At 48.2% G+C, this 27,288-nt stretch overlaps 1 protein-coding gene and 1 long non-coding RNA gene across 3 annotated transcripts in view; one reads left to right on the top strand and one right to left on the bottom strand.

Moving 5' to 3' along the window:
• Window positions 1-210, bottom strand: part of CORO1C (coronin 1C) — a 67,373-nt gene extending 67,163 nt beyond the window's left edge. The window contains exon 1 of the mRNA XM_054695288.1: window positions 148-210. The gene's annotated coding sequence lies outside the window, so the exon portion shown is untranslated. The remainder of the gene's footprint in view (window positions 1-147) is intronic.
• On the top strand, window positions 155-19,636 carry LOC129145800 (uncharacterized). 2 transcript variants are annotated; one of them, XR_008551873.1, is made up of 4 exons: window positions 155-199; window positions 7,695-8,007; window positions 18,596-18,837; window positions 19,285-19,636. It is a non-coding gene; the product is annotated as an uncharacterized LOC129145800 (long non-coding RNA). The 2 variants fall into 2 exon arrangements; XR_008551874.1 differs by lacking the exon at window positions 7,695-8,007.
• Window positions 19,637-27,288: the final 7,652 nt, after the last annotated feature.

Genomic DNA, 27,288 nt, shown 5'->3' with positions numbered 1-27,288 from the left:
CGCCCGAGGCCCCGCCCCCACCCTGGAATCCCGCCTCCGGCCGAGGCCCCGCCCCCGCGGGCCTCCTCCCGAGGGACTCGAGGCCCCGCCCCCTCACGGCCCGGGCCGCCTTCCCACAGCCGCGGCTGCGCGTGGGCCGGGCCGCACCCGCGAGTCACCACCACGCGGCCGGCGGGGCTCGCCTGGCCCCCGTTCGCAGGTGAGGAAATGGAGGCTACGGCGCCCTCCCTGCTTCTCCGTCCGGAGCCCCTCGGCGTCGGCCTAACAACCGGCCTGAGTCGGCGGCCTCTGACGTCACAGACTGCCCGGGGCTCCCGTCCCCGCCCCGCTTCTCCCGGGCCCGGCCCGGGGGGGCCCCGGTGGCCGCTGTCCCCTCCGAGATGCCGCGGTTTGGGTAACTGGGCGTGAGAAGCCGAACTAACAGCTGGGAGCGGGGCCCGGGCGGCGATGTCTCCTCGGAAAGCACCTTTGCAACTCACAGGGGGGTTTCCGTGTTCAACGCCAGCCTCAGAAGTGTTTTATGTAAATCGAGGTCCCCCTGAATCCAGGCAGCTCTCAGGATGAATTCATCTTGTGTAGGCCTCAGTTTCTTAATCTGTGAAAGAGGGATGGTAGCAGCTACCCCTCAGTCCTTCCCCTCAGGGGTCCCCCGAGTTCTTGGGAACTGGGGCGCCTTGGGTCTGAGAGCTGCCCCTGGTGCTGCTGCTGCTGCGGGGATGATATGGCAGGAGCCCTGGTTTGGTTTTGCCTCCAAGCAGCCACCGCTGAGAGCAGGGACTGAGCGTCCTTTCACAGCAAGACCTTGGCACTCATTACATGTAAATGAGGCTTGGGGGTGAAGTGCCTGCAGTGTCCCCCATTTGGTGATTTACAAAAGACTGGCCATTATTAGGATTCTGAAAGATGGGCTCCCACGGAGATGTTCAGAACAGACCCCCCCAGATCTGCCGCTTTGACATAGGGATTGTTTCCAGCTGAGGTCCATGGAGGGCCTGCAAGCTCTTGAGAAACTTCTCCCTTAACAACCTGAAAGAATGAAAACTAGTGGGGGGTGGCCTTACCCAGAACTAGGTTTTAGCAGAATTAGGTTTTTATTTGAAAAACCTAACCTATATGGCAGGGCAGACATCTAATTACAGAATACCTGTCCTTCTTCATGTGAATCAGCCTGTGGTCCGCCTGTGAGTTCCTCTCCCCTGGAAGCCCCGGGTTCCTATCCCATTCCAGAGCCCAGCGTGTTCCTCACACTCCCTTATGTCTATATGGGCACTTATGGACAAATTTAAATCTGTATTTTTATTTCCTGTTATTAACCTGTCTGATATTAATTTGTTTGCCCAAGCTGAGAAGAACCCAGAGGGGTAGAGGGAAATTCCCCTTCCCCTCCCCACAATTCCTATCTTTAATTAAGCAGGGCATTGACAGCATCAAGCTCTGAGTGGTTGCGAAAAAATTAAAGTGCTTGGAGATGGAACTGAAAATCAAGTGGCCCTTACTTCTTGGAAACAAATTAATGCTGACTTTTATCCATTGTTTATTGGCCAGGCACACACTGAGTGCTTTGCAGACAAAAATCTCCTGAAATCCCTGACCACAGAAACAATTCTTAATCCCCTCTATAGAAAAATGAAGAAACCGAGACTCAGAGAAGTTAAATCACTTGCCCACAGTCACACAGCTCGGACAACCCCCATCCATCTAACTGCAGTCTGCGCTCTTAACCAATTAGTCATTACAGGAAACTGCCTCTGGACTTTGGATTCTGAAAGATTTGGCTTTAAATTCCGACTCCACTAAGTAGCAGTTGTGTGTCCTTAAGGGCAAATCTCCCTTCTCTGAGCCCTGCTGTTCTCATTTAGATAGTGGGGTTCATCCAAATACTTAATTCAGTGAGTGGTTTTGAAGATTCAGGAATGTAGATTCAACACATTAAGGCATAACAAAGCATCCAACATCATCCCTGGCAAATGGTAGGTCTGTGAAACATGTGATTCCCTTCTCCCAATGTAAATGATGTAATTTGAAGTAAAATTCCCCATGATTTCCCCTGGATGACACTACCATAGAGAAGCCATGGACTGCTCTGGGGTGGGGGCTGGCAGGGGTGCGGGAGGCAGATCTCAAAGCCACCTCTTTCCAGTTGCCTGTTTCCGCTTCCCAGTTTTATCCCTGGGCAGGGGGAGGGGAGTCTTTCACAGGAAGCATGGAACACCAGAAGCAATGCCATCTCAGCATCCCACCCCACACCTGCCCCAAATGTGGTCAGCTGAGAGCAGCTACTCCCAGAAGTATCAGGAAAAATTACAAAACCCTTTGCAGGAAGAGAAGTTCTGCAATCTCACTGTTTTCCGATCCACAGCAACTCCTTCATGGGCCCAGAGGAAACCTTGGTTTTGTCCAAATTAGCCCTAAATGGAAAGATTCAGGTCCAGAAAAAATGCTGGATTTGAGTCTTTTCTTGTTTTCAAAAGCCAGTAATTTCTGAAATGACCTAAAATAGATGCTAGATGAAGAGGAATTTAATGATCAGGAAAAATAAAGAGTTATTCCAAATCCAATGATGCAGATGCCAGGAAGAGGAAGAAAAAAATTGTGGGACCTGTATTCAGAGGCTTCTAAGCAAATCATTTTTCTAATTTCTCTTAGTAGCAAGTGGGGACATTAGTCTTAGGTTGCCAGGGCAACCTGAAAGCTGAGTGAATTCACCCTGTGGAAGCATTAACAAATAATAATAGTGATAAATAGATGAAAGACCGGAAGCCCCTAGAATAATCTCAGTAGACCCCCTAATTGAATGACAGAAGAGGACAAAGCTAGGAGAATATTATTAACATTCAGCCTTACATTGGCAAATCTTGATTCTCTTTATTCTCACTATTTTGACTGCTTCTTTCTACAAAGTAGGAACTGGAAATGATTGATCAACTATAGACAGGATTCCCTTTTTTAATTAATCTTTTAACTTTGAGAGATAATCATAGATTCACAAGCAAGAAGAATAGAACTCATAATAGAAACTCATCTATCCTATATCCAGTTGGCAACATCTTGCAAAACTCTACTACAATATAACTGATGTTGACATTGATACAGTCAAGATACAAAATATTTCCATCACCCAGGACCTCTCACATTGCTTTTTTTCTTAGCGGAGTCCATGTCCCTTCCTTAACTCCTGGCAACCATTCATCTGTTCTCAATTTCTATAGTTTTGTCATTTCAATAATGACAAGTGAGATCATTGGGGATTGGCTCTCTGTTCAGTATAATCTCTGGAGGTTGTTGCACTTGGAAGAGTGTTTCTTATTATTGCTGAGTAGTATTCCATGGCATGTAACACCAGCAGATTTAACCATTTACCCACTGAAAGAAATTAGATTTGTTTCCAATGTAAGGCACTTTGTTATTAAAAAGAAAGAAAGAAACCTACTGGGGCCTCCCTGGTGGCGCAGGGGGTTAAGACACAGCACTATAAAGCAACCCAAGTTCGATTCCCAGCCAGGGAGGTGACCCACATGGCGCAGCAGACCTCTCCTGTCTCACCCGCTGCTCCCCTCAGCAGTGTATTTCAGTAGATCTGCATGTTCTGCTCCCCACTCTCTCTCTCTGGTGAATCCTCTCACCCCCTGCATCTCTAGCCTGCACCCCAGCTCTTGTATGCATAAATAAATAAAAATAAATCTTTAAAAAAAAACCCAATCTGCTACAAACATTGTGACCTTTGAACTACAGATAATTGTGTGAACATAGGTCTTCATTTCTCTCTGAAAAAAATGCCCCCAAGTGCTAGGTCATATGGTAGTTAGGTATTTAGAATTTTAAGAAGTTGCTAAACACTCTCCAGAGCAACAGTATCATTTTACATCCCCAACGACCCATAATCTATGAGTGATCCAGTTTCTCCAGATCTTCACCAGCATTTGGTGGTGTCACTAACTTTTTATAGTCATTTTGATATGTATATATTATCTTGTTTTAATTTGCATTTTCCTGCTGACTAATGACGTTGAAAATCTTTTTTTTTTTTGCCATCTGTATGTCTTTTGCACATTTTAATAATAATAATAATTAATAAGTTAACAACTATTATTTAAAAGACTATAGTTGAATTTTTAATCTATTTCTCTACATTCTACATACTAACTCATGGGTGGATATGTGGTTTTCAAATATTTTTCCCAGTCTGTCGTTTGTTTTGTCATGCTCTTACTAGAGTCCTTCACAGAGAAATGTTTTTAATTTTGATCAAGCCCAGTTTATTAATTTTTCCTTCTATGGATTATGTTTTGGAATTAGATCTAAGAATTCAGTTATATCCAAAAGAGTTTCTCCTATGCTTTTACTAAAAAGTTTATAGTTTTACTTTTCACATCTAAGTTTTGTGATCCATGTTGAATTAATTTTTTATGAAGTTTGACATTTGCATGAGGTTCATTTTTTTGTCTGCCAATAAACACTTGCTTCAGTATAATTTGTTGAAAAGGCCATCTCTATTGAATTATTTTTACAACTTTGTCAAAAGATTGGCACATTTATGTGGATCTATTTTAGAGTACTCTATTCTGTTGCACTGGTCTACATGCCTGTCTTCTGCAGTTACCAGCTGTGATTATTGTATTTATATAATAAATCTTGAAATTCGGTAGATTGTTTCTTCTCACTTCGTTCTTTTTAAAATTGTATTCAGGGGCCTCCCCGGTGGCGCAGCGGTTGAGCGCTGGGTTGCAAAGCTGCCCGCAGCCTCTGAAGCGCCGGTTCGATCCCCGGCTGCTGGGCAAGGGTCCCACATGGCACACAGACCTCTCCTGCCGCCCGCTGCTCCCCTCAGCAGTGTATTTCGTTAGTCTGCCTGCTCTGCTCCCCACTCTGACTCTGGTGAATTCTCTCACCCTCCCGCGTCTCTGACTGTACCCAGTGCTTGTATAAATAAATAAATCTTTAAAAAAAAAATTGTATTCAGGGGCCTCCCTGGTGGCGCAGCGGTTGAGTACCGCAGCGGTTGAGTACGACGCTGCGAAGCTGTCCATTGCCTCTGCAGCGCCGGTTCAATTCCCCGCCGGCCAGGGGGAACCCACATGGCGCAGCAGACCTCTCCTGCCTCGCCCGCTGATCCCCTCAGCAGTGTCTTCAGTTGCTCTGTTCCTCTGCTCCCCACTCTGGCTCTGGTGAATTCTCTCACCCTCCCTTGCTTCTGACCTGTGCCCCAGTTCTTGTATAAAATAAATAAATAAATCTTTTTAAAAAATTGTTTTCAGCTATCCTAGCTTCTTTGCTTTGCCATTAAATATTACAATATTCTTGTCTGTATCTGCAAAAAAATCTTTCTGAGATTTTAAAGGAATTGTGTTAGATCTATCCTTCAATTTGAGTAGAATTGATAGATTTATTATGCTGTCTTCTAATCCATGAACATTATGTCTGTTTAGATCTTGTTTGAGTTTTTTATTGTATTGTGTTTTACAAGTTTTATTAGGCTTACATCCTTTTTTCCAGCAATTATAAATAGGATTATATTTTAAAATTTTTGAGTTTATTGCTAATACATTGAAATACAATTGATTTTTGTTTACATAGCCTATATCATTTTGTATCCTCAAACCCTGCTGAAAATATTTGTTCTAGGACATGTTTTATAAATTTCTTGGGGTTTACTATGTGGACAATCATGTTATCTGTAAATGGAACAGTTTTATTTCTCCCGCTCCAATCTTTATGCCCTTATTTCCTTTTCTTACCATATTACACTAGCTAGAACTTCTAGCATGGTGTTGAATAAGTAGTAAGTGCAAATATCCTTGCCCTGTTCCTGACTTTGGAGGGGGAAGGGTTCTTTCTTTTATCATTAACAATAACATTAAATATAGACATTTCATTTTGCTCTTTATCAAGTTATAGAAGTTCCCTTTATTCCTATTTTCCTAAAAGCTTTTATCGTGAATGGGTATTGAACACTGTCAAATATGTTTTCCACATCAAGTGATATAATCATGACATTTTTCTTCTTTATTCTGTTATTATGGAAGATTACATTGATTGACTTTTGAAGATTGAGCCAATTTTGTATCTCTGGGATAAACCCCAATTAGTTGGGATATATAATTCTTTTTTATATGTTAAATTCTATTTGCTAATATATTGCTAAATATTTTTGTTGCTAAACTAATGAGAGATATTGTTTTGTAGTTCCCTTTTTTGCATGTCTTTGGTTTTGATGTCAAAGAAACACTGTTCATAAAATAAGTTGGGAAGTACTTCCTTCCTCTATTTTCTGGAAGAGATTGTGTGGATTGTTGTTGATGCTTTAAATGTTTTGTAGGCTTCTCCAGTGAACCACCTAGCAATTTCTTTGGGGGGAGCTGTTAAATTACAAATTCAATTTCCTTAATAGTTATATTGCTATTGAAATTACTCCAATTTGCATGAGTTTTGGTAGTTTGTGTTTTTAAAGGAATTGGTCCATTTCACTGAGTTTGTCAAATTTCTGTGAATGGAATTGTTTGTAGAGCCTCTTATTATCTTTTTTAAAAAAATATTTATTTATTTATGCATACAAGAACTGCGGTACAGGCCTGAGGTGCAGTGGGTGAGAGGACTCACCAGAGACAGAGTGGGGAGCAGAACAGGCAGACTGACTGAAATACACTGCTGAGGGGAGCAGCGGGTGAGACAGGAGAGGTCTGCTGCGCCATGTGGGCTGCTCCCTGGCTGGCCGGGGATCACACTCATGCTGCAGAGGCTGCGGACAGCTTCACAGTGCTGGCGTAACCCCTAGTGCCACCAGGGAGGCCCACTTATTATCTTTTGATATATCTGCAGAGTCTGTAGTGATAGATCCTGTCTTACCAGTATCAGGAGATACTGGTAATTCGTGACTTTTTCTCTTAGACTTAGATTTGTCAATTGTGGTGATCTTTTCAAAGATGATGGTTTCATTGATTTTTTTCATTGTTTTCAGTTTTAGTGATTTGTGCTCTTACCTTTATCATTCCCTTCCTTCTGTTTGTTTTAGGTTTGTTTTGCTCTTCTTGTTCTATACTTTTGAAGTAGGAGATTATTGATGTGAGACTTCTTTTCTCATATATGCATTTAGTGCTATTGATTTTTTTTTAAATGAAATGTATTTGCTTTTACATTTATACTTTTTTAAAAGAACTGGGGTGTTAAAAAATAAAAAATAAAAAAAAAATAAAAGAACTGGGGTGTTGGCCAGAGGTGTGAGAGTTGAGAGGATTCACCAGAGACAGAATGGGGAACAGAACAGGCAGACTGACTGAAATACACTGCTGAGGGGAGCAGCGGAACAGGCCTGAGGTGTGGGGGGTGAGAGGACTCACCAGAGACAGAGTAGGGAGCAGAACAGGCAGACTGACTGAAATACACTGCTGAGGGGAGCAGCGGGCGAGACAGGAGAGGTCTGCTGCTCCATATGTGGGTTAGCTCCCTGGTCAAGGATTGAACTCAGGCCATAGCAGAGATAGTGCTGAGACTTAAGCCCTTGGTCACCAGAGAGGCCCTGGTGCTATAGAGCTCCCTTTCAAAACTGCTTCAGATAAGTCTATTTATATCTATCTATATCTATACCTATATATCTATATATATAGATATATACAATCTACTGTTACCATTTTACCAGTTCAAGTGAGGTTCAGCAATCTATTTCTCCTTAAGACCTTTGTAATATAATTGTCTTACAGATTTCTTCTGCATCCATTTAGAGCCATACTGGACATATTTTAGCTTCAGCTGTCAATCACTATGGTACAAATGTGTCCTCCTCTGACAGCAGAGTAAGGTGTCCTCAGACAGTGTGAATGTCCTGACTCTCCAGTGTATCTCCTTTGATGCCAGCCTAGAAGAGACAGAGAAAAGCCTTTCACTTCTGCTGGGTGGGGTGGAAATTCCCTGCTCCCTACTCAGCTTTCTTTGATACTTCCTCATGGTGGAATGGGTGTATCCGTGATGAAATGCAAGCTGCATTCTTGGCTCAAGGACCAGCATCTTCTGGAGGTTTGTAAAAATAAGCCCCGCTACAAAAACTGACACTTCCACCCCCCAGCTCTGAGATCTTGAGTGAGTCACATCACCATTCTGGGGCTCAGCTTATCTCATCAGTGGATAGAGATGATACTCACCTCAGATTGTGTTTGTGAGCTCACCTGCCACAGATCCTCACCTGCCACAGATCCAGATAAATACTGTGATGGAAACTGACTATTAAGCATATACTGCTCCCCAGGCTTAGTGTTACCAATAAATTCTCATGCTAAGCCAATAAAAAATAGTATGCCCTTTTTAATCCCAATTTTACAGAGAAGAAAACTGAGGGTCAAAGAAGTGAAGCTGCTTCCCCAAGGCCACACTGTTGGCCAGCTGTGTAGGGCCTACTTCCTGCTTGACTATGCTGCCAATGCCATGTCTCTGTGTTAGCAAGGATCAGTGAGAGGCCCTTTGGCTCTTGGAGGGAGATTCTGTTTGCAGAAACATTCCCAAGTCTTCCTCCCTCCCTGTAGCCATGCCCTGTGCAGTGTGATTTTGCAGTTCTTTTCAAGAGCTGGAGTCTATTCTTGAATCTGGATTTGGTCTTGCTTTGATCAACAGGATGCCACAGAAATGATTTTTGTGACAGCTGTAGACCCAGATCTTAAGTAGACTTGACCATTTCCACTCAGTCTTCTGGAACTCTGATGCTGCCACAGGGACAAATAGAGGCAAATTTCCGGAGGATGGGAAATATTAACCCTCACCTGTAAGAGAGGTCGTCCTAGGCCAGCCAGCCCCGACCCATCCACCATCAGACCATACACATCTGCAAACTCAACAGAAACCTGCGGAGCTTTATCCCAATCAACAAAACCAGCTACCCCCTAAACTTGTAAGAAATAAAAAGTGCTATTATTTCAAGCCACTGAGCTGGAGAGAGGTTTGTTTCATAGCAAAACCGATACAAGACTCCAAAGAGGTATTCTACTTGGACCCAATTAATTTTGTTTCCAGGAATTTATTCTAAGGCAATAATCATGATCACATGCAAAGAAATGCATTGATTCTTCTTATGTGCAGTAGTCATGTTCTATAAAGTAGTCATATTCTGTAAGTCATTCATTTTGTCAACTGAATTAATCATAGTCACTGCTCCTAGGCCCTAGGAGAAATATAAGGTTAGCTTCCTGCAAAGCTCTGGTCACATTTTTATCAACATTTTATCAACACATTTTGGTCACATTTTATCAACATTTTTATCTTGTCTTATGTGTGCTTCTGTTTAAAGACACCACATTGTATAGACACACACATATTTATATAATATATAAATATATATATTTATATATTTGATTCATTAACACTGAACTCACAGCCAACAGCCCCATGACTCATGCCTGAAGGAAACTTACTGAACACATGTATTTCTTAGGAACATTAGACATGACACCACGTCAGCATGACATTTGGGAGCCATTGTAAATAGCAAAATCATGCCTAAAAAGCACTTGCATGCTAAAAATGTGCAACTAAATATACCATGAAAGGACACGTGTTCACAGTACGAGGGAAACAAGAGGGCAGAGCTTCCTTTCGCTGGACCTCAGCTGGGAATGCGAGCATCGTACGGGTCAAATGTTTCACCTCTCTATGCATGCGCATGCCCACGACTGCCCACCAGAGCACCACAAATGTCTCTTTTGGAGTTACAAACAAACGTTAATGGTGGAGTTTGAAATATGGCATCCACAAGTAATGAGGATGGAATGCCTATGTGTAAGGACGTTTATCATGGCACTCTTTGGGTTGGAAATGGCCCCTGATAAAAATGACAAGAGGAAATGAGTAAATATATTCCAGAGCAGTAACTGGAAAGAATTCTATAAATGACGGATACAGTCAGAAAAACAGACTGAGGCTGGGCACTGGAGAGAAAGAGCAGCAGCCAACAACATCTGCGCGTCATCCTGGAGGCAGGAGTGACTCCCCAAACCCCGTCTCTGCCCTCTCCCTCATAAGGCCTGTGGTCCCAGCCTCCCGTGCCCGGGTAACACCTGTAAGGGACTGTGCTTCAACACAAACCGTGGGCTGCAAGATACATTGGCCTCAGCCAGTTCCCCTTGTGAAGTCTGACTGCTCCCAGGCCTTCGGAAGCCACAGAAGGTTTTCAAGCAGGAAAAATAAGAGAATTTTGTGAAAGAATATTTGTTGCTTAATGATATGTAAAGATGTTCCAGATGTGCTGTTAGATGAAAAGGGAAGGTCAGAAAATGGTATGTTCCCTTTTAAAAACACATACACATTCACACACCCATATAGTGTAATAGAAACATATTATAATAGAAATTCTCTCTGAGTGATAGGGTTTGAGTTCTGGGCTTCCTCTTTATATATTTCCTGTTCTGTGTTTTATAATGTTTCTGCAAAACACAGTCTATGGCTTCAAATTGTATTTATATTTATTTATGTATGTATGTTTTTATGTATGTATGTATACAAGAACTGGGGTATAGAACAGAGGTGCAGGGGGTGAGAAGAATCACCAGAGACAGAGTGGGGAGCAGAACAGGCAGATCCACTGAAATACACTGCTGAGGGGAGCAGAGGGTGAGACAGGAGAGGTCTGCTGTGCCATGTGGGTCACCTCCCAGGCTGAGGATCGAACTCGTGCTGCAGTGGCTGCAGATAGCTTCAGAGTGCTGAGATTTAACCCCTTGCACCACCAGGGAGGCCCAATGGCTTCAAATCTTAAAAGGCACCTTTTGCAGGAGAAGGGAGTCTCTAAATTCAAGGCATTATATCAAGACCTCGGGCCTCCCCAGTTGCGTAGTGGGTTGAGCACAGCACTGCGAAGCTGTCGTAGCCTCTGCAGCGTGGGTTCAATTCCCGGCCGGCCAAGGAGATACCCACATGGCACGGCAGACCTCTCCTGTCTCGCCCACTGCTACCCTCAGCAGTGCTTTCAGTCTGTCTGCCCGCTCTGTCTCTGGTGAATTCTCTCACCCTTCTGTGCCTCTGGCCTGTGCTCCAGCTCTTGTAAAAAATAAATCTTGTAAAAAAAGAAAAAAAAACCTCATGTCCAAAGTCATCCTGGGACATCCTCAACAGAACCCCAGCTAGAAAAATTTCCAGACAATCCTCCTGGGAAGATTTTTCAAAATTTCAACATAAATCTTAGCCCCCAAAGCACTTACTCATCATGACAATCTCATTATTGAGGAATTAAGCCTTGCGGCTTCCCATTGACCGTGCCACCCACTGCAGGCCCTGGGGCAACCTCCAAAGCCTGACCCAGCCAGAGCTCCCTTTGACAGGCACCTCGGTCTCATAGGAGAAGGGAATCATTGTTAAGTAATAACAATCCAGACTGTCCAGTGGTTCTCTACTGGGGGCAATTTTACACCCCACCCCTACTCCAGGGGAGCTTTGATTACCTGGAGACATTTCAGGTTGAAACAACCAGGATCTTCTCTGGGGAAAAGCAACGCTGATGGTGGCTCTGAGCCAGCGCTGTAAAGGAAAAGGGAATGAATCCAGCTACCTGAGATGGGAGGTGGGTGCAATTTATCACGGCCAGTGCAGGACTCTCGGTTCTGCAGGAAACCCTGACGCCCACGAGGTGTCACGTGCCGCCCTGGACCCGTGGAGGCAGCTGAGGTGGGTTTCCTCACTTCTCATTATGTCTGGAAGTTTCCACAAATCATAGGATCCAGTGATTCCACTCCTAGGAATCTACACAAAACACTAATTTGAAAGGAAACCTGCACCCCTACGTTTGTTGCAGCATGTAAGGGGCAGGAATGGGCACTGAGCAGGATCTCTGTGATCTGAGTAGACAGGGTAAGGGGAAGAGAGAGTCCTGGAGCCCTCAGCGGCTTTTCAGGCTTTCATTGGGATTTACCAGGTGCACGGCAGGCAGGGGTGCTGGGGGGCCGGGAGGCTGGCAGGCCTCCCAGCCCCCAGCAAGTCTTTGCTCTTTCTGGGCTCTCTGGTGTTCTCTGGAGTTCTCTCTGCTTCTCTCGTGGTTCTTTTCTCTGCTCTCCCATTCGTTCTTCTTCTGCTGGTGTCCCCGTGACGCCGCCCTTGAAAGCCCAGTCTCAGCCCAGGTGAATCCCATCTACCTAGGCCCACACCCTGCTCCAGGTGCCCGCCATCAGGCATGCGTTCAGGACCGCAGGGTTCCGTCATCTATCCTGATGGCGGGAGGGCAGAAAAGCCTGATGCTTTTTATTTACCCTACACAGCACTATTCACAACAGCTAAGATATGGAAACAACCTAAATGTCCCAGGACACGTGAATGCATCAAGAAGATGTGGGCGATATGGGATACTGCAGGGTAAGGTAAAAAGTATCAGGCTTTTCTGCCTTTTACCTTACCCTACAGATAGGAACAGGGCACTGAGCAGGTTTTCTGATCCAGCAGACCGGGTAAAGGAGGAGTCAGAGTCCTCAGTGGCTTTTGCCACTGGGGTTCACCAGGCATATGGCAGGCAGGGGTGCTGGGGGGCCGGGAGGCTGGCAGTCCTCCTAGCCCCCAGCAAATCCTCACTCTATCTGGGCTCTCCGGCGTTCTCTCTGCTTCTCCTCTTCTTTTGGCTTCCGTTCATTCTTAGCTTCTGCTGGTGTCCCCGTGACACCGCCCTTAAAAGCCTAGTCTTAGCCCAGGTGAGCTCCCTTTGACAGCAGCACCTTCTGGCCCCCCAGCACCCCTGCCTGCCATGTACCTGGTAATCTAAATAAAAAACCTGCAAAAGCCACCGAGGGCTCCAGGACTCCTCCTTTACCCGGTCTGCTGGATCAGAAAACCTGCTCCATGTCCTTCCAACACCCGCCCCCCCCACACACACCCCCCTCAGTGATCAAAAAAGATTTGCCATCGGCAGCAACATGGATGGAGCTAGAAGGGATTATGCTCAATGAAATAAGTCAGAAGAAAAAGAAAAATATCGGATGGTTTCACTTACAGGAGGGAAACTGAACAAAGGGTCAGGAAAAAGACAAAATTTGCAAACCCATGGTAGATCTGAGGCATCCAGCAGGGGAGGGGGCCAAAGCAGGGCAGGGAAGAGCCCAGGACTGTGGTGACGGAGTGAAGGGAATGTGGGGGGGGGGAAGGGGGGGAATACACCTGAGGGAAGAACTCAAATGTTGCACAAAAATGAGCAATGACGTAAGAAAATAAATAAATAAATTTAAAATGAAAAACAAACCCATACTTGAAACTTACTTAATGTTATAATGCAGCGTCATTTTAATTTTCAAAAGAGTAACCCAGCAGCTGGGGCTTGGAGCGTGGGGAGGGGCCTGCGCAGGCTCTGAAGTCAGGAGGGTGACGTGACCCTGATTCTGCAAGCTCCGGCTCTGCCGTCTCAAGCCCCTTCCCACCCCACCCTCAGTTTCCTTTCCCGTAAATTGGGCCTCTGAGCAGGCCACTGTGAGAATCAAATGGGATCTCTAGCTTTAGCTCCCAGTCCAGTAAGGCTCCCTGTGTGTGAGTGAGGGCTCCTCAACCTTGCTACTGGGGGACATCTGGGACCACAGGGCAGCATGGAGACTGTGCACTGTAGGATGCTGGGCAGCTACTCTCGCCTGTGTCCACTAGATGCCAGGAGTGCCACTAGCTGCCACTCTATCCTTGGTGCTACAAATGGCAAATCTTTTTTGATCACTGAGTTGTATTCCAGTGTGTGTGTGTGTATCCCATATCTTTTTTTTTTTTAAAGATTTATTTATACATACAAGAGCTGGGGTGCAGGCCAGAGATGCGGGGGGAAGGGTTGTGTGAGAGGATTCACCAGAGACAGTGTGGGGAACAGAACAGGCAGATCGACCAAAATACACTGCTGAGGGGAGCAGCGGACAAGGCGGGAGAGGGCTGCTTTACCATGTGGGTTGCTCCCTGGCCGGCCAGGGATCGAACTCGTGCTGCAGAGGGTGCGGATTGCTTCATAGTGCGGTGCTTAACCCCTTGCTCCACCAGGGAGGCCCCCACATCTTCTTGATGCATTCATTTGTCCTGGGACATTTAGGTTGCTTCCATATCTTAGCTATTGTGAATAGTGCTGCAACAAACGTAGGGGTGCAGGTTTCCTTTCAAATTAGTGTTTTGCGTAGATTCCTAGAAGTGAAATCACTGGATCCTATGATTTGTGGAAACTTCCAGACATAATGAAAAGTGAGGAAACTCACCTTAGGGGCCTCCACGGGTCCAGGGCGGCGCGTGACACCTCGTGGGCGTCAGGGTTTCCTGCAGAACCGAGAGTCCTGCACTGGCCGTGATAAATCGCACCTACCTCCCATCTCAGGTAGTTGGATTGAGTCCCTTTTCCTTTACAGGGCTGGCTCAGAGCCACCGTCAGCGTTGCTTTTCCCCAGAGAAGAGTGAGGTGTAAGGTCATCTGTGCTCTCTGTCCCCCAGGAAGCGTCACCTTTTTTTCTGAGATACAAGAAAATAGCTTTTCCCCAAGGAAAACTGAGACAGGAGAACGAAAATTGTTTGCAACAGGCAGGAACTATTTGCGATGTGCTCTCCCTCCTCGTCTGCACGCATGCATAAACTCTTATGGGTGGAGGTGACAATATCTTTTATTCAAACAAATGCTCTCTGGGGCCTGCTTTGTGCCAGGCTAGACTGCGTTCAACCTGGAACAACAGATGACAAAGTCAGCTGGCTTCAAATGAGGCCAGAACTTCATGGTGGGATGAGAAAAACTGGGTTTGTAACCCAGATAGAAGCTTCTATTAGTCCCCGTTAATGTTTGAGCTGAAACGGTGGGAGAGCAGCAGAAGGGTTTGAGCTGAAAGGCAGGGAGAGCTGATTCCAAAGCTCACAACAGTGCATGTGAGCTTTGGAATCAGACAGCCCTGGGTTCAGAGTCCAGCGCTTTCACCAACTAGCTGTGTGATCCTAGGGAAGTGATTCAACCTCTCTGAACTTCTCCTTGACCTCACAAGTGAAGGCTCTTCATTCAACATGTTTTGATCAGCTCCTATTATGAGCTGATCAGTGATTTCTATTATTTTAATTACTCCTTAGAACCGATGACCACAAATAATTGATTTCCATCTGGTCATGCCCTTGGAGTTGCTCGCCACTCTGATCTGGCCTTGACCGTGTGACTGGTCTTGGTCAGCGGACACCAGCAAACATGAGGCCAGTGTGTGGGCTTGTGCTCTGTTGCTGTACTAGTCCCCGTCACCATGGACAAGCAGACGACACATGAAGAGCACCTGTAGTCCTGTCTCACCCCATTCCGCCGTCACAGCTGCCACCACCAGACATGCGTGCGTGAGGACATCCTATTAGTCCCTATTAGCTGACCAGGAGCTGACCACAAAGGCAAGAGCAAACCCATAGCCAGGCCAGCTCCCAAATGGTTATATTGTTTGAAGCCACCAACATTTTGAGGAGCAGCACGTAACTGCGATAGATCCCTCTACTCTCTCTTTATAGACAAAGAAATTGAGGCCCAGAGAAGCTTACCCTGGTCACAGAGGCAAAGCTGTCTCTTTCCCCTACTCTGTGCAGTGCGGAGCCTCTGACGCCCCCAGCCCCTGAAGCAGGGTCAGTTGCTGGTAAGACAGGGTGAGGGCTGTGCTCCCTGCCTCAGCTCAGTGACCTGCTTGGAGACCCTGGCCTTGCCCTTGGCCTCATTAGCCTGGCTGACTGTAATTGGCTGCTCAGGGAGCTGTGGAGCTTCTGGTACATGAGGCGGAGACCCATACGGTGAGTTAGAGGAGGCAGGCTCTGTGAAAACTCGCCACTCACTGGAACACTCAAATGGCCATCAGTCCCTTGCCAGTGCTGACCATCTGCTGTGTATCTGATGGCCAGCACTGGGGGGAATGACCTTTCTAAAATATGTATGAGTGTAAAAACACTCTTCAGGGATAAGGTGGATCAAGAATAGCAAGAAGTAGCCAGTAGCTCCCTTTACGGAGCACATTGGTACACCCTGTACAGCAGACTCTGAGTTCAGCACTTTACAAGTGTTATCTGATTTTATTCTCCTCCAGATCCCATCACATGAACAGAAAGCTGCAGTTAAAAGTTCAGAGCACTGGCTGGGGATTCGACTGGCTGGGTTTAAATCCTGAGCTGGCCATTTACTAGCAAGTGACCCCCTGCCATGACTTACCCTTCTGTAAAATGGGACTTTGATAACAGTACTTCTTCACGTATGAATACTAAGTGAGCTAACAAATGTCAAGAGCTTCAGCAAGGCCCAGCAGGTAGCTGGGACTCAGGGCATAACAACTGTCCTCACTGACACTACTTTCCAGATGAAGACACAGAGGTTTAAAGAGGTGACTGCTTTGATTCATTTTACTTAGCTAAGTTGGTGGTAGAGCCAAATTCTGGGCCCTAGCCTGAAAGGCTCTTAGTAACAACCCACCACTCCTAGAAGTTCCAGGACAATCTGTTCACAGGACACAGGGTCCTCCTGCCTCTGCGGTCAGAGTTCCTGACCCAGCATCAAATGAGGACTTGCTTAGGCGGATCCTAGCACACAATGGATTGCAGGCTGGCTCCCCGCAAATTACATCCAGACCTCAAACAGTGAAGACATTCTCTGTAGCGTTTATTCCACTGTATTGTAATTTTCTACTTTTCTGATCATCTTTCCTATGAATGGAAGCAGCTCCTGTGATTTGTGGGTCTGCTGCGTGCTGAGCTAGCATCCACTTGCCTACCCTGCCCTTCTCAACCTGCACAACCACCCAGCAAGGTAGATGGATTAAGACTCAGAGGGCTGAAGGTATTGGATGAGTGGCACACACTTGGGATTCAGCTTCCGTTCGTGTTATTTTGTGATGTGCCGCATCAGAAGCGTCATGGGACCTTTAACGCTAACAATAAGCTCAACGGTTGGTAAACAGGCTCTAGGCCCAGTACTATCTCTACGTAGCTCTCAGTTAATCCTCCAAGCATCACAAGTGGGAGATACTATTATTATCTTCTCCTTTTAAAGGAAGCAGGTTCAGAGAGGCACAGAAACCTGTCCTGGGTCCACAGCTTGTAGGGGGTGTAGCTGGGATTTGAACTTAGTAAAACAACATCTGTGGCCTTTTTTCTCCATTTGCAGCCTCTGGGAACCACCTCAAATACAAAGACCATGATTTACACTCCTCTGGATTTTCACAAGGCCCAGCCAATTCCAGGATGCTGACTAAATATTCATTGACTGTATTAAAGCTCGAGTAGACGTTTCGTTTCTCCAAGTGCCCACGCGGATTCCCTCAATCTGTGCATCACGTGGGGGATCTTTTGAGCGTGTGAGCCAGAGAAATGGAAACTGACCCTCTCACCATAACCCTGACCCTGGGCATGTGGCCTCTGATGAAATATTCATTCTAAAGTCAGATTTTTTGCTTGTACTCCTAAAAAACTTGTTGAGAATGCAGAGAGAAAAGGAGCAATTAACTTACAAAAGTCTGGGCTTTCTCTGCTGCCAGCGTGGTTATTAGATGGTTGAGCTGGGCACAGAAGCAACTGTGAACCGCTCTCCCTGGAAGGGTTCACTGCCACAAATCAAAACCCAATCTTCCTGTGGGAAGAGCATGGAAAGGGCTTTCCAAATAGACTCCACGCCCCCAAGCCCAGAGCAGCTCCTAAGAGGAAGTCATCTTAGATCATCAGGCCGGTTCCATGAAGAGGAAAGGTGGCATCTCCATCCCAAGTCCTAAGAATGCTCTGGTCTCTGACCCAGTGTGCATGTTATCTATGGCTTTGAAACGTGCTGCTTTGAAACAACACAATCATTGACGGTCACTTGTGGGTCAGGAATCTGGGAGTAGCTGGGCTGAGGATTGGGGATCCAGGCCTCTGGTGAGGTTGAGGGCAGATGAAGGCTCGGGCTGCCATCATGGATGAGATCCACTTCCTCTCCAAGTTGGTATCTCAAGAGACCCAGGCAAAGCTGCAATGCCTTGGATGACTGAATCTCCCATGTCACACACTGTCCCACGGTCATTGTACGCGACTGTCAGCTCAGCCCCGATTCGGTGAGGAAGGTGAATACAGAAGGTTGTGAACATTAGGGGGTGTGGATCACCAGGCACCCCTTGGAGGTAGGCTGCCATTTCTGGGAATCCTGTCAAGGGAAAGATGCCAGGTGCTACAAATGCATTAGGCACAGAGAGGTTCCTCACAGTGTGTTAATCATAGTAAGAAACTGGAAATAACCTCTAGGTCCTTCTGAGATTGAATGAGTCGACTCTAGCACAGCCACCCAACAGAAAAATGATGAGAAAAAAGTGGAAAATCATCATCACACTTTGAACAGTGGTTATTTCTGTGGACAGCAATGAGTTTGAGTAGTTCATGTTGAAAATTGAGGTGCAGGGCCTCCCTGGTGGTGCAGGGGTGAAAGACAGCGCTATCAAGCTATTGCCAGCCACTGCAGCATGAGTTCGATCCCCAGCCAGGGAGCTACCCACATGGCACAGCCGACCTCTCCTGTCTCACCCGCTGCTCCCCTCAGCAGTGCGTTTCAGTAGACCAGCCTGTTCTGCTCCCCACCCTGTCTCTGGTGAATCCTCTCACCCCCCCGCATCTCTGGTCTACGCCCCAGTTTTGTATGCATAAGTAAATAATCTTTTTTTTTTAAAAGGAAAGAAAATTGAGATGCAGAGTGTCCCAAGGTGGAGCCAAATGAAGGAGCGACAGAAGTTGACTCTGTAAATCCATCTGGCTGCTTTGTCCTCAGCACCTCCAGAAAACTGAAGCTGAGCACTTCTGATTTCTGAGGGCCCACGTTGAGACATCCCTCGAAGCAGGCTGTGTCTTTTCAAGCCAGAGGCTCTGCAGCCACCTGTGAGGTTGGATTCCAAGTCGTAGCTGGCGCAGCTACAGGTCAGGGATCAGCTTCCATCTGCCTCTCTAATCCTCTCTGCCACCTCCACCAATGAGGACACCGAGGTCCTCTCCAGCACCCAGGGCTGGGCAGGGCCGCGGGGCACTCCTGCTCCTGTTAATTAGAAACAGACGTTTATCCCCTGCCCCCTTCCCCGCCACCAGTTCAGTGGGAAGTGACCAGCCATTTTCTTGACCCCAACACATTAATTATCCAGGGATTGCAAAGAAAATGAAACCGTTTCTGGAAGAAATCTATGGTCCCATCTGTCGCTCTTTCCCTAAGGCTCCCAGGTCTCAAGAAGCTTTTAGTAGATGCAAATACAGGTTTCTCCCTGCAGATTAAACTAAGACCTTTCCCAGGGCCTGGGACAATGATACCCTTAAGGGAGAACAGGCTAACTGGGTGAGAAAATTGGATGCTAATTCTTCCTCTGTCTCCCTCAGAGAGTGGGAGATGACGAGAAAAAAGAAGGCCGCTTTTCTGCTATCATTTTAACACCGATGAAGCAGTTTGGCAGAGGAACACAGACTTTGGTAACAAATAGATTCTATTTTGATCTCCATCTATCCCAGAGCTTTGCTGTGTGGCCTCGGGCAAGTCACGTTGCTTCTCTGGGGCTCCATGTCCTCTCTGTCAAAAGGGGACAGTAATAAGGCCTACCTGTCCTGGTTGCTGAGGGGTTTACCCCTGGGAGGTTAAATTCTTTTTTATTTTATTTTATTTTTATATTCCCCATATAATTGCAACCCCCTTATTTTGACCCCTATCCTGCCTTTCCCCGCCTCCCCCATAAAGTGTCTCTGGTTTACAGTTGTTTGTTGATTTTGATTTTTTCTTTCTTAAAGTTATTCTTTTTCCTGGTCCCTTATTTAAGTTTTCTAGATTCCTGCTATGAGTGAGACCATCCGGTATTTTTCTTTTTCTTTCTGGCTTATTTCGCTGAGCATGATCCCTTCCAGCGCCATCCATGTTGCTGCAAATTGCATGTGTTTACCTTTTTTGAATGCTGAGTAATATTCCATGGTGTATATGTACCACATCTTCTTGATCCAGTCATCTATTTTTGGGCATTTGGGTTGTTTCCATAGCTTAGCTATTGTAAACAGTGCTGCTATAAACATAGGGGTGCAGGTGCCCTTTGGAATTACTGTTTCTGTGTCCTTTGGGTAAATCCCTAGGAGTGGAATTGCTGGATCCTATGGAAGCTCTATGTTTAGTAGGTCCAGAAATCTCCACACAGCTCACCACAGTGGTTGGACCAGTCTGCACTCCCACCAACAGTGCACAAGAGTTCCTTTTTCTCCACACCCTCGCCAACATTTGTTGTTGCTACTTTTTAAAATATGTGCCATTCTCACTGGTGTGAGATGGTATCTCACGGTAGTTTTGATTTGCATTTTCCTGATTGCAAGTGATGTTGTCTTAACCCCTTGCGCCACCAGGGCATCTTTACCATTTTATGGAAGAAATTTCTTTCCCCTCTGCCGCATCTCCTTCAGCCCTGAACCCTTTCACCAACAAGCCCTTCAGGAGCTACAGCCACAGCTGCCTCCTCTCCTCATGTCCAGTCTGCCTGGCCAGCCGTTCGTAGCTGCTTCTGCTCCCCATCCCGCGTCTGCTCTTTCCAAGGTCACTGACAGCATCCCCCGGTGGCACCCGGGCCCTTCCCGTGACGCTGTCTCTAGCACCTCTGCTTGCTCCTGGTTTGCTCCTGCTCCTCTGGCCATCTCTCCAATGAGAGTGTCCCCAGGCATACTCCTGCACCCCTTCTTCTTGATCTACACCCTCTCCTGCGTGCACCCACCTGTTTCCGAATCTCTGCTCAGCCCATACCTCACAGCCGACCTGTAGGGACCAAGACCCAGTCGCCTCCTGGGCTTCTCCATGTGGCCCCTGCACCTCAGACTGTAGCTCATTTCCTCCCCACACCCACCCGCCTCCCTCGTGGGTTCCCACCTGAGGTGACGTCCTCCTCATCCACTCAGCTGCTCGCTGCAGAGCTGAGGTGCCTCCCTTGACTCTTCAGCCCATCAAGTCAGTCTCCTGAGGTGCTCCCAGGTCAACCTCCAACCCAGGCCAGTCACCCTTCAGCTGTCCATCGCGGAGCACCCACTGTGCATGGGCACACAGTAGGTGCTGGCCTTCGCACCTGGATCTCTGGCACCCCATCTTTAGTGGTCTCATCCACGAACACTTTCCGCCAGACCCTGGGTGATCTCTCCAACACAATGTTGTCCACGGAACTTTCTGCCATGATGGAAACCAACACTGTGCCATCCAGCAGGGCGGCCACACAAGGCTGTGGAGCACCTGGAAGGTGGCGGTGGGACTGGGGTGCTGAATTTTTTATTTCATCTATTTAATGATGTGTACATTAGCTTGAGCGACCACAATGAAATGCTACACTGGGTGGCTGGAATGAAAGAAGCTGATTTTCTCACAGTTCTGGAAGCTGGAAAGTACAGTAAGGTGCCAGGCTGTTGGGTTCTTGGTGAGAACCCTCTTCCTGGCTTGTTGAGGGTGTTCCTCACATGGGGGGACAGCAAAAGGGGGGCAGGAGGGAGACAAAGGACTCACTGGTGTCTCTCTTCTTAGAAGGGCATCAGCCATATAGGGTTAGGGTCCTACCTTATGACCTCACTTAACCTTTGTCACGCCTCACATTTGCAAACATTGCCTCACCTTGGAGTTAGGATGTCAGCTTAGGGCTCGGTGGGGGATGCAAACCTTCAGCTCCTAGCAGCGTGGCCTCCCTATTGGGGAGCAAGGAGCCATGTGGCTACTGCAGCCCTAGAGGGAAAAGCTGACCGTGTCCCTCCACAGTTCGCAGGCTTTGCAAGGCTCCGATGCCCTCAGCGAGGACAGGCACCCCTGCCACTCTCTGAGACACCAGCCTTTGTGGGGTTCGAGGGAATGATCTAAGGGGGTAGCATTTTTTGTGGAAAGAACACGAGGTTTTGAAGTCAGACAAGGTAGGGGAGCTCAAGCTCCATTTCCACAACTCTCACACTTTCATCTATGACCCTCAGTTTTGGCATCAATCAGATGGGGTCACAGCACCTCCCTGGGCCGGTTACTGTGAGAACGAGATCTTGTGCCGCTCTGGCGGCTCCAGATGGGAAGTCTGGGGAGGCGAGGGAGGCTCCTACAGACGAGACACTCTGGCTGCCACCCCACAGGTAGGGACTTCCTCTCACAGAAGCCAGTCTTTGAGTTTTGGGGGTGGAAGATCAAAGTCCCTCCCATGGTAGCAGGGAGAAGAAACGGACGGTGAGCAAGGCCCAGAGTTATCCTGTCACTGGGCAAAGGGCAGCAGCACTGGCAATGTGGGTCTGCAGACACCCCAGGGAGACTCCGCCCCACAACTGGCAGTTCCCGCAGTGGGGAGGGAGACCCCCAAAGATGGCGGGTTCTGCCTACTTCCTGTGAGTCTTTGGGACTAGCAGGTCCTTCATCTGGAATTGGAGTCTGAGGTGCCTCCCAGCCTCCCCTGGGGGGTATGCCCAAGATGGCGTAGCTGGAGGTCCGCAGGAGGCTCAGAGGGCTCGCACTCAGCACCGGGTGGGTGCCAGGTCATAGGGGTATCGCCTACATTCATTCATTCTTTCACTCAACACAATGGTAGGCATAGGGCGAACCACAATAAACCTGACCCAGTCCTGGCCCTGAGGGGGCTGGGAGTCTTGAGCATGCCCTTGGGGTACCCACACTAAGCAGCCATCTCATCCAGATTGGGGCGGTGCTGGGGTGCTTTCTTGGACTTAGTTCTGTAATTCTATCCACCTTCCAGGCCGCCCGGCCAGGGATTCCTATAACTTCTGAGCCTCTGGGCCGAGAGGGAGAGATGTGATGGCCCTGGAGGAGACGGGAGGCCCTGGGAGGGGACATGCAGAGTGCAGGGAGCTGCGCTGAGCCCACAGTCCAGGGAGACAGTGCAAGGAACGCCCAAGCCTCAGGCAGGGTGTGGTTCGCTGAGCCTCCAGCCAGAACTGTGACCTCAGTCAGACCCCGGAAGCCTCCAGCAGGAACGAAGCCTGGGCTTGGGGGGCTGTGACCCAAAGAGAGGAAGGCATCTGGAGAGGCAGGCAAGAGCTAAGAGAAGCAGCAGCAAAGGGGGCCATGGTGGGAGAAGATTTTGAGCTTCTACTTCCAGAGCTGGTGAAACTTGAGTTCAAATCCAGGTGGGATGTGCATGGGGATCTTCAGCAGGTGATGTCAATTCTTGGGGCCTCGGTTTCTAGAAAACCTGTCACTAACACTTTTAGGTGACTTGAACAACTACCAAACACGCACAGCACTTGCACAGGCAATCTGCTCCCAGGACTTGATGTGCGGGTGTGTTTTTTTTTTTTTTTTTAATTTTTTTTTTTAAGATTTATTTATTTATTTATACAGGCACTGGGTACAGTCAGAAGCGCGGGAGGGTGAAAGAATCCACCAGAGCCAGAGCGGGGAGCAGAGCAGGCAGAAGGACCGAAGTACACTGCTGAGGGGAGCAGCGGGCGGCAGGAGAGGTCTGCGCGCCATGTGGGACCCTCCTCCAGTGGGCGGGGAGCAGCCGGGGATCGAACCTGCGTCGCAGAGGCCGCGGGCAGCTTCGCAACCCAGCGCTCAGCCGCTGCGCCACCGGGGAGGGTGTTTTTAATGAGAGGTGTGTGGCACTGGCTCGGCCAGCACCCGGGAGCAGCACACCAGCTCCTGCGCTTGCCGCTTTGTTACAGTGACTGTTTCACTTTCTAATCAGGAATAGCAACCACAGTAACAATCAGCAGAGTGAATTCCATTTTGGGAGCTGGATGGCTCTGGATAGCCTGGGAGCTTGGCTGTGAGCTAGACTAGGAGGACGGTTCAGGAGGGTCTGGTCCTGTGGGGGCTGTGCCTTTGGGATTTTCTCCCAGAACCCCCAGGAAGAAAACCGAGAATTAGAACTCCCTATGGGAGATCTGGGTGTGTGATGTGTGTGTGCCTGCGTTTGTATGTACATGTGCTGGCATTTGTTGCATGCGCTTGCATTTGAGTGTGTGAGTTTGTGCGTGTGCGTGTGTGTGTGTGTGTGCACGGAGCGGGTCTGTGGGGATGGTTCAGAGAAGGTCTCTCACATCACAGTCCTGCTCAAGTCTCTTGTGCACGCTCCATCCCAGCCTCCCCGGCCTGTCCAGGCCCTCCACCGTCCAAGCCCAAGCCCCGCTGCCAGCCTCCAGCCTCAGCGTCTGTTGTGGCAGATGTTTGGCTGTGCCATGGCAACACCAGAACAGGATGTACCTCTGGATTGCAGCAGGGACAAGCCCACGCTCAGGGCCCGCCCACACTGCTCCCCTCCCCAAAGGCTGGTCGGAAGGATCTCTAGGGCCCAGGTCCAGGACAAATGGTGTTTGTGTCTACAGAGAGGCAGAGCCAGCCAGAGCACTCTGGCGGGTGGATAGTGCAGGGGAGAGGGGCCCATGTGCACATCCCATGTGCATCCTGGCTCCAGCGAGCTTGTGTTTGCTTCCCTCTGCCCTTCAGAACAATTAATGGTGGGGTGAGGAGCTGCCAGCAGCAGAGACCAGTCTGCGAGTGGCCGCCCACTCTTACAGGGGCTGCTCACCCCAGGGTAACTTTGAGCCCAGGTGTGTGCTGAGTAGTTTATCTGACAAGCAATATCCAAAAAAATGCCAGGGCAATATTTTGTGCTATTTACACTATGCTAGCCTTTATGATAACATTGTGAAGTTATTCCTGCTTTTCAAATGCAGAAACTGAGGCAGAGAGGTTGTCACCTGCTCACAGGTGTTGGGCATAGAGTTGGGCAAGCTAGAGAAGCAGACCCAGGGCTGTCTGGCTCCAAAGCTCCTGATCTGTGGTTCCAGGCCCGGCTACCTAATTTGCAGCATGAGAAACACAAAGGATAGACCCTTGTTAAAGAGTTATTAGGGAGGTCCTCCCCGGGTGGCGCAGCGATTGAGCAGTGGGCTGCAAGGCTGCCCGCAGCCTCTGCAGCGCTGGTTCGTTCCCAGCCGCCAGCGAGGGTCCCACAAAAAGGAAAAAAAAAGTTATTAGGGATTTCAAGATAGCTACAGCACTCGCCCGGTCCCAGGGCCCTGGCAAGTTCAGAGTCCTGTGCACCAGGCGTGCGGCCAGCCCGGAGGCTGCACTTCCATCATTATACCACTGGCTCCACTGCCATCCCCTAAGATGCTCAGAAGGGTGGGCGCGAGCACCCCGGGCAACTCACTGCTCAGGATAGGAGCCCCTGCCTGGCACCCCAGAGCCACAGAGTTCTGAGAGCTGTCCTCGTTTCGTGGAGCCAGGCTACCCCATCACAGGCGAGAGCTGCTGAGTTCCCTTGAGTGATGTGCCTGGAAGCTTAGACTTGCGAGTTTTAGCTCAATTTCCATTTACCAGTTTTATTATGTGAGAGCTTTTGGGATGTGGGTAAAAGGCAGGGGAGGGAGGATGGAAAGCTCAGATCTGACCGGCCTACCCCACTGTGTTAGCAGGTGTTGTACTTTCTTGCCTTTTACAGAAGGACTTCCTGTCAGGACCCTCGCGGATGAAATGGGCGGCCCATTCTGTGTCCCAGTGCGCACGGGTGCATGTTGTCAAGAGACAGGCTTGGATGGCCTTTCAGACTCTTTTGGATTCTGGAAAAAATTCAGGAGTCTTAGATTTATGGCAAATACTTGGTGTTGACCTGGGTTTCTGTCCAATGTCCCAGAGGTGACAGACTCAGGCCTGCCTCACAGGAACACAGTTAGGTAGTCATGGGTCTCCCCAAACGCTCTAAGCCCTGATGAATGAAACAAACTTATTTTTGTGGCGTATTTTACCCACTCACTCCTTCACTCCCTCATCAAATGTTTATTGAGCACCTACTGCATGCTAAGCACGGCACTAAATACATTAAGGGTTATTTTCTTTGGGATGAAGGTTATGGGGTAAAAAAGTGCATGAATTTTGAGTCATGCACCCTGGGCCTTTGTCCCTTCCTGGCTGTGTGCCCTTATCGAGGTTGCCTAACCTCTCTGTGCTTCCAACTCTTCCTTTGCAAAACAATCACGTCTGCTGTGAGGATCAACTTGTTAATATATGTGTACACTTGGAACTAGTAGATGCTCAGTAGAGTCTACTTCCGTTACTGCCCCCCAATCTCTCCTGCTGGTACCCACATTAACAGCCACCACTGATTGAGTACTGGTAATTTTCTGGGCTTTGCACACATTATCAGCTAATTCTCAAATAATTGGCCCCAGGAGGTAGTCAGCATTGTCCTTAGCCCGTTCTGATATCAAATATCACCTCCAACTACCACTTGTGGGGGAATTTCTCATGCATCCTCTTCTGGGCTGGAGGATATGCACAGGTACGCCAACATTTTGTTTGCTCAAGCAGTTTACAAAAATAAAAGAACTTCAGGCTGAAACAGGACCCTATGCAAACATACTTCAGGGAGGAGGAGCATTTCCCTTTAGAGGTGAAACACGGGAGCATGGTTGGGGGAGACACCTTGCCTGGTGGGAGTAGCCTCTGGAGCATGATGTGCTGCATTTCCCAGGGGCTGGCGGCTTCAATCATCTCTATTTCCTTGCTGATGCCTCAAGGGAGACCAGACACACCTTCAGCTTGTTTCCTCCTGCCTCTGGGTGAGAGACGGCTCTGGGAAGGGCACAGGTGGGGAAGGAGTTGCCCCAACCTGGCTGCCCCATTTTTTAGGAGTAACCTTGGGCCAGAGACTTCATACTCTGCAGGCCAGTTTCTCCATCTGTAAGCTGAGGATAACGTCCCCAGGGCCGTTTGGAGGACTCGAGGGGATGTAAAGTGCCAGTGCACAAGGCAGGAGGTATAGAAATGCTCCCTGCTGTGGGGGTGGCGAAGGGGATAATGGTGTTTTCTGGGCAGGTCTTGCTTTGTGCACTGCTGTGACCAGCCCCTTTAGACAGGGCTTCCCTACCAGGAAGTGAATCTTCCCGATATGCCCAGTCTTCCTCCCAGCTCTACTTTCCGGAGCATCTTCCAAGCATCTTGCCAAGAAGACTTTCCCAGGCAAACACATGCACGTGGGTCCTCCCCTGCAAATCACCCCCACTGGAGGTGCATCAGGATCACACTCAACCTCGGGGTTGCTACCCAGCACGAAACCAGGGTAAAAGCAGGAACATTCTCCCAGGGCCCTGTGTAAGCATGTATCTGCCAAATTTTGGGAACACCCATATTCTATTAGGCTGATGTGGGTGTTGTCTCCAGAAAGCATGTGTGGAATGTGATCGTAACTAGCAGAGAGGAAGCCTACTTGATTGCATCACATTCTTTTTTGGATGGTCTCTAAACTTGGCTATCAGAATCCCCAGGGAATTCATCAGAACCACTGTGGGCTGAGCCCCAGCCCCTGGCTGATTCATGTTTGCATCCTGAAGAGTTTGTTGGGTGTCCCTGCCAGGTGTCCCTGGCAGCAAAGCCATCCTGAACTG

Source organism: Talpa occidentalis, unplaced genomic scaffold (genome assembly GCF_014898055.3).
Source record: "Talpa occidentalis isolate TD23 unplaced genomic scaffold, MPIMG_talOcc4v2.1 talOcc4.14, whole genome shotgun sequence".
NCBI classification, from domain to species: domain Eukaryota; kingdom Metazoa; phylum Chordata; class Mammalia; order Eulipotyphla; family Talpidae; genus Talpa; species Talpa occidentalis.
This window is presented reverse-complemented; position numbering and strand designations above follow the sequence as displayed.